Source organism: Hyalella azteca, unplaced genomic scaffold (assembly GCF_000764305.2).
Source record: "Hyalella azteca isolate HAZT.00-mixed unplaced genomic scaffold, Hazt_2.0.2 contig15060, whole genome shotgun sequence".
NCBI classification, from domain to species: domain Eukaryota; kingdom Metazoa; phylum Arthropoda; class Malacostraca; order Amphipoda; family Hyalellidae; genus Hyalella; species Hyalella azteca.
The window spans coordinates 27,404-35,369 of record NW_025944925.1 but is presented as its reverse complement, the minus strand read 5'-3'; positions in this window follow the sequence as shown (position 1 = coordinate 35,369).

Below are 7,966 nucleotides of genomic sequence, written 5' to 3'. Positions count from 1 at the left end.
TATAATTACTATAACAAAATTGAGATCTTTCCTCGTAAGTTTAGCCCATACGACAGATTATGTTGGCAATAATAATTGCAAGGGCCTTTGAAAAATTTGATATTAAAACTGCATCATCACATTGATAAAATTCTAAAAAATGTATTATCATATTACATGTGAAAAAGGTATAAATTTTCTATCATCATGAATGAAATTTGTGCTTGATTAGGATGAACTCTATTCCTCTTTTAGCGCATTTTTTCATTTATGGGAAAGAATGCGGTATTGTGCTCGTCATGTCCGTCCATCCGTGACTAATGTGCTCGTCATGTCCGCCCATCCGTCCGAGATTTCACGGACGGACGGACGATAAATGCGCTCTCTGTCACTCACTGCAGTGAGCACTGATATATTTTTTTTTTCTTTTTCTTATGCCTTCAAGAGAAGCGATTCTGGTCTATAGCCAAGGCATTAAACACTTCTCGTTCACTAGCAGCGTTATTTCAACTTGGTTTTTCATTTCGTATCGACGTGAAGCAGTAAATCCTCAAATCATAAAACGTCTTGTCCCTGTCTCTTATACACATCTAGATGTGTATAAGAGACAGGCCGTGAGGGACATGGGGGACAACCCCACATCCTCAATAAACAAATAAANATCAATTTCGATGATTATGAATGAAATTTGGGGTAAAAATTACTATTTTTACTCCGAAAATATTATTTATCCCCCTGCCTGGCTACACGGCTTTTAGCAAGTTAACGCCGTTTGCATATTGACTCATTAGTCATCATCTTCCATAATTACAGCAGGTTAGTTTAAGTTCCATGTATTTCGAATAGGACTATTTTTAATCAGCTGAATAACTGTTACATTGTATGATAATTTCTTCGTTAATCTCTTAAACTAATTTATTATATTAACTTTTTCATAGGTGCTTACGTCGCGAAGGGCATTATTTTCTTTACTCATTACTGGTAATAACGAACTCTGCTGCAGTAAATATTCAATGAATCTCATTTGAATCAATACCTTAATTTATTATTAGAAGTCCTTCGAGTTAACCTTACGTTCATCTCGCATCTCAACCTGTGTGGGTAATTAGTGGCACTTAACCCACAATTTACCCCAGCATATGCTCGCCACAGGGCTGCTGATATGTATGTGTTCAGTTTCAATAGGAAATAATGGAATCTTGCTGGGTTAATTCGACACCTGGTTAGGCCTTTAATTAGCGTCATGTATGCTGTGCACATATCTAACCTTTTTTTAAGATGGCGTATTTAGTTCATGTATGAATATCATTTCTCCAATTAGACAAATACGTCGCCTTCAATTTCAGGCTGCGTTATGACTTGGTGGACAAGTATGTTGCCTATCAAATAATTTTCAAATAATTAATTTCAGCAATGTGATAAAGATGCAATGCGGTATTTTACATTCGCATGAAATCGATTGCTAAAGGTTAATATCCGTAAGTTGTTCCCCTTCGAATTATTGGCAGTAATTGATATTGATTTCACTTATTAATCGGTGGCAAATTGAAAGCGAATAATTATCCCTGTGCTGCCTGGTTCATCTACAGTTGTGGAATGCATGCCGGAGATATTTTTCATCTTAGCACTTACTATACGTCGTCTTATATTTTCACGGTTTTTCGGATTCTGCAAACCCGAAAAAATATTGACCAAGTTTGCAGTTTTAACGATAGTTGCCACTGGGTGGAGTGACAATCTTCTGACAAATGGTATTATCAGAGTAAATCTCTGTGAGGTCTGTGCATTCCTCGCGCTCTCTTCACTTTATTAATGAATGCCTTTTTCCCGAGTTCAATGCCATAAAAATATTCTACAAATTTTCGATCCTTACAAAAACTCCGTGGAATTTTTTTTTTCGACTTGCTTTGAAGCAGATGTGAAATGCAAGATCATACAGATGATTCACGCCCGTACTGAATCACGATCCGTACCCAAACTCGTAAATTTACGGTCCGTACTTCTTACTCATGACTGTACGGTCCGTACCTCTACCTGCTGACTGTACGGTCCATTCCCCTAACTGCTGACTGTACGGTCCATTCCCCTAACTGCTGACTATGGTCCGTACCTCTAACTGCTGACTGTACGGTCCGTACCTCTCAACTGCTGACTGTACTCGCACAAGCCATAAAAATCCCAAGTGAAGCAACTACCGCTATAGGAGCCGAGTGGCCATTAGCGCTTCGTTACATGCAGCAATGATAGCTGATGCATAGATGTCCACGATTCCATTTCTATTTTATTTTTTAATGTTGTTCCACTTATCTTCATGTGGTTATCCCTGCAAAACATTAGCTAAGCGCTGTGGAAGTATCGGATTGGAATTATTTTATCCCAAAAAAATGCTTCGCTTAACTAATTTGTCATTTTTTTATAAGCTAGCACCGTTGTAAGGCTCAGCGCTAAGCTAATATGCCAAGATCTCTCCGACGAAGTGCGATGCTCTTCAGTCCCGACTACGCATAAAAAACAGTCCATTGGGCGCTTCCACTTTGTTTGGCTAGACTAGAGTCTACAGGGGCAACAGCCATGATATAGCGACGTGTAGTAACGCGGTAAATTTTTTCTTTGTTGTCTTATTGACGGCGAGTTCCTGGGCAGACGGGCCAAACGCTACTTCCTCTTGCGTGCCCTTGATTATGACAGGTGCTGCAGGCTCTACTTTTATTTTTACACAAGCTAGCAAGAAAGAACATTCCTCAGGCGGGAGGCCCGTTGTATGTAGTGGATATTGGCTCCGTAGTAAATTGCTTCATCAATTTATGAATTACTTCATCCATACTTCATTAGGTGTGAAAGCTAAGCCAATAGCGGTGCGGTTCATTAGGTGTGAAAGCTAAGCCAATAAGAAGATTGTCATTGCCTTGATACTTAAAACACAGAGTGACGTAAAGTTTATTCTAAAACACTTCCTCTTGCTGGAGATCGACGGTTTAATTGCGCAGCAACGTGGAATGTCGACCGTAGCCTTGAGACATGGTCTAAATTTGGGCTCGTCGGTAACGGAGAATGAATTAAATTCCTGCCATCCCTAATGCCTGTTGGACTCAATGCATTCATATGATAATTTGACTGTTACACACGAAGTTTGGACACTAAAGTTTGGTAGAAGAAGCTGCTGAACTTTAATGATTGATACACCGTTTTTAAGGTTTGATGTCGAGTTTGGCCCCTTATAGTTTAGTTCCGGCAATGTCGTCCAACTTGAAGTGCTTTGTGTAGTCCATTTTCCTCGTGTTGCTATCATGCAGTCAATTACCTGAAGTGTTGGGCTCTAACTCTTAACATAAAAATTGTTACAATACATTCTATGTCGCATTTTCTTCTGGGCTTTACTTAACCGTTGAGAAAACCTTAGGGATAATAAAATTCAAGATGATAGTGGCCTTGAAAGTTCATCATTTCAGTAAGTTTCACTAAGATAAATTTTCTTGATGATAGGCTTTAAATAATATAACAATGGTTGATAATTCAACAATTCTCATCATTTGACATTCCTGAAATATTGATTATTGACTTGGGAGCAACACACGTAATTCCTATCACAAGAGTTTCACCACTGGTTGGAATTTCCCGTACATTTCCTTTCACTGACCGACATAAGAAAGACCGAAATGCTTTGTATGCCTTTCCTTGAAGGATCTTCTATCAGGAACATAGGTGAAAAATTGGGAAGTTTTCTTAAAAAGACTTCCTAGGATTTATTCAAAGTGAGAAAATGAATATATTGAATTCAGTAAATTATTTCGCAATTCACGTAGAACCATTTTTCATGTTAAGATATCGAATGAATCTTATTGAATGATATTCCTTCAATGATGCATGCATGCATCGCTTAGATTTCCCGAAGATGAACTCGCACTGATTGTGATTCAAATCCAGCTGATTTTTTCATATTTTCTTTATTAAATCCAATTTTTTGTTACCTAATATCTCCTCGCAGCTCTATAACGGTTCCTACAATGACCGATGGGCAGCTAGCTCTTCGTTCAATGCTAATAATTATTGTTCTAGTAATTTGTTATCGAATTATTAGCAAGGTTAACGTGTTCATCCCAAACGGTATTAGAAACAGTGGAGGTTTTGTTTATGATAAATCAATATATAAGCATTATATTATCGTGCGGAAATTTCTGTCGTAGATTTAATGAATTGGTGAATGCTGTGGTATAATCTTACGAAGAGTGACTGCGCTCGAGGGAACTGTTTCGTTTAATGCTATATCCAGTGTAGTTCAAATCTATAAGTTTTGAAAAACTATTTGCTGTTCAAAAGTAGCAACGATTGGTTTAACCATTTTAAGCGTACAGGAATGCATGCTGATCGCACTAAATAGAAATGATGATTAAAATTTCTTGATAGTAAAAGTTATAATTAAAGCCGGTTAGAAAATGCACACATTTGAATATATAGGTGCACGGTCAAAGGAAAGTGATGTAGAGAAAATGATACATGTGAAAAATTGACTGAATTTCGATGTGCATCTAAATACCAAGAGAGATTTTGAAAAATGAAAGCTGTAATGAAGGTCAAATTCAATAAGCTTCTCATATAATACACTTCAAAAATTGTTTCAACAATTTTCATCGTATAACGTCTCTACCTCTGGCAGGGTTGTCATAACGGGCGACTCTGCATTTTTTCCTGATTTTTTGAAGGAAAAATGGAAGATTATCTATCGCAGTCGATGTGAATAGGTAAAACATTCTGAATTACCTATCTTAAATGATGAGCATTTAAAACCATGTGTAGTATCTATCTTATTTGAAATGAATTGGCAAAAATGTTACGCATTCAATGTAGTTTTATGGAAAGATCATACGTCTGTCATCACTGATGATTGTACTTTCTGATTCAGCCCTTTTATTTATTTATATTCCATTGAATCTCAGGAAGAACTTTGTTGTCATTAACATACGAGGCTTCCAACCCAAACTTAAGAGTGCGCCCCTGGCTTGCTTACGTCTCTCATGTGACCTCGTAGCCCAGTTATTCTATCGTAACCCTGGCCGTAATATGGGCTGGTCTAGTAGGAAATACGAGGCTCGTTTTGTGAATGGTGGTGTGTGACCAGCCGGACGAGCGCTGACCCTGGTTCCATTCACACTTCCTCATTGCACGGGAAGTTCGCAGGCCTCCGTAGACTGGATCCGCTATTTTCAGCCTCGACGATTTTGCAGACAAATTTTGCTGGATGCTGCACATGTATTGCACATGAACCGACGGACGAAAAGGAATATTTTCTGGACTCGTTAATAAATGATTTTTTAGACAATAATCGAGGACAATTTCGTAGGTAGGCAGCATCTAAAGAGGCAGTATTGGTGGTCTAATCATGATATCCCGTCGCTATGGGGGATATTTTGTAGTATTTACCTTCTCACCGATGCGCTTTGTTTTACGTCATGGTAGATTCCAGAGAATGTTGTAATAATTTCATTCAACTCCTTCAAACTGATCATTTTCGTGAAAAGTTGAACATCTTTCACCTACCAATGTGTCTGAACGACAAAGCGAGCGCATGACAGCCAGAAGCATTAACATTATTTCCGAGAGATCTGCACGACATGCCAGAAGTAGCGAAAGAATATTCGCCAGATTTTTTTATTAGTTTTTAAACTTCAAGGTTTGCTCTGGTGTATGTAAATTGAATAAGGTCTACATTCTGTACCGCAATGATCTATTCATGACTAAGAGTAGAGTGCACATTAGTGCCATCTAAATTAAACAATTTCATAGCCCTGCTTGAAATCCTTAAAATCTTTCAGGCCAAATTCACCGATTTTGACTGTCTTTCATTTGAGTTGGCAGGCAAAAATGTATGCTTCCTTTTGTTCAGTATAAGCATTATTTTAAAAATTGCGACGTTTTAATTGTTCTACTTTTATTTATTGCATTGCTTGTCCTGGACTCAAATCACAGGCCCCCCCCAAGATATTTTATTTTATATTCTCAAAAAATGGCCGCGAAAATATTCGTGTCCGGGTGGCAACAGTGCATGGCATGGGCTGCTAAACACGAACTATTTGCTCGTTTTTTGTCTAAGCGGGCCGAGACTTTTTCGTGTACTCGAATGAGTGCTGACTGTACTTTAGCAGTGATTCCTGTAATTATATTTGACTTTTTCAATATCTTCAGGGTTTCAAAAGTGAAACCTCCGATGGCATGATCAATAGATTCTGGTGTTCTATTTATCAATGTATTGATTTTAATTATGACCTTCGGAGTGGGAAATATCTACTTGTTAACAAAACAAATGGAGCTGCTCTCTCGCCATTTTCGGAATCGTGAGATTGGCGCAAAGCATTTATATTATTTAAAATTGTCAATAAAACCGCTGGCTGAAGGACGAAGTTTCTTAATGAAACAAACGTTTAGACTTGGAGCGGTGATATTTCTAAACTTTATTGGCGGACTTTCAATCTAAGAGGCCCTTCCTGAATCTAAATTTTTAAAGGTATAAGATGCACTGAAAAGAGAATTAGAATACCGAAAATTCCAAATCTAAATATTACAATAAAATTGGGATCGTTTTAGTTTCTTTCAAGCTGATTTGGCCGTTTTCTTAAAACCATCTGGCAGCTCGGAAATCGCCAGCGCAGTAATGTTATGTTTCCACAACTATGTCCGTGCCTCGTTAGATGCAAACTAGTTAAAAAAATAATATCCATTAAGTTAGTCTTTCTGTATATTGGGAAGACGATGAATATTGTTCGGAGTCTAAAAGGCGAATTATCCGGCTAATTATCATCTGACAACATGAGTACATTTCAGTTGGTCATAGGAATAAGAATAGTTCGTGTTGCTAACAATAATTATTCGATAAATTGGTGGCGAAATGGTGCTAGTACATTCAATAATATTTTTTTTCGATGAAACTTGGGTGAACAGTAATGACGGCACTGTTGTGATTAATTTTTTTATTGTATTTTTTGAAACGTTGCTCTTGGAGAACAAACGCAAAAACCATTTTATTCTAAATCTATATTTTCGAGTTGTTTTCTTCAACTTATAGATTATACTACAAACTAAAAATGTAGAATTTTTTCCAGATTACCATTAGCCATCAATTCATAAAATTCTTATTATTGAGTGTGATTTATAATTAATCATATTTTCTGCTGATAAATTTCATTTGGTTTGTTCGGGTGAGCTTTTAAAATTAGTATTACCTCCTAAATAGCTCATTCATTCCAACTGGAAAACACGTCCTATAAATAATTCCCCATTTCAATAGATTACGTGCACGTAACGAACCACCTGCTCTGATAAGATAAAACATACACGCAACGCACCAGCTGCTGCAATACGCTGAACATTATACACTCAACGCACCAGCTGCTGCAATACGCTGAACATTATACACGCAACGCACCAGCTGCTGCAATACGCTGAACATTATACACGCAACGCACCAGCTGCTGCAATACGCTGAACATTATACACGCAACGCACCAGTTGCTGCAATACGCTGAACATTATACACGCAACGCACCAGCTGCTGTAATACGCTGAACATTATACACGCATCGCACCAGTTGCTGTAATACGCTGAACATTATACACGCAACGCACCCGCTGCTGTAATACGCTGAACATTATACACGCAACGCACCCGCTGCTGCAATACGCTGAACATTATCAGCGTTACCATTAATTCCATTTGTGGTTTTGCCTCAATTAGCTATTTTATGATCTCTGATATAATTGCATAATAATTTAGACAATCTTGAGTCTGATTCGGAAAATTCGAATTTACGAAAAATTTCAAGTGAATCGGAGTAGGCTAGCGAAACTTGTCCAATAGGATACAAATATAATACCGCGTCAGCAATGTGTGTGAAGCAAGCAATCTAAGTCGATAACGCTGATGAGCGTTTTTCCCACAACACCAGGTTATCCACTTATTCCTTTCAATTGAAATATTTACATCGGAAGATGCTAA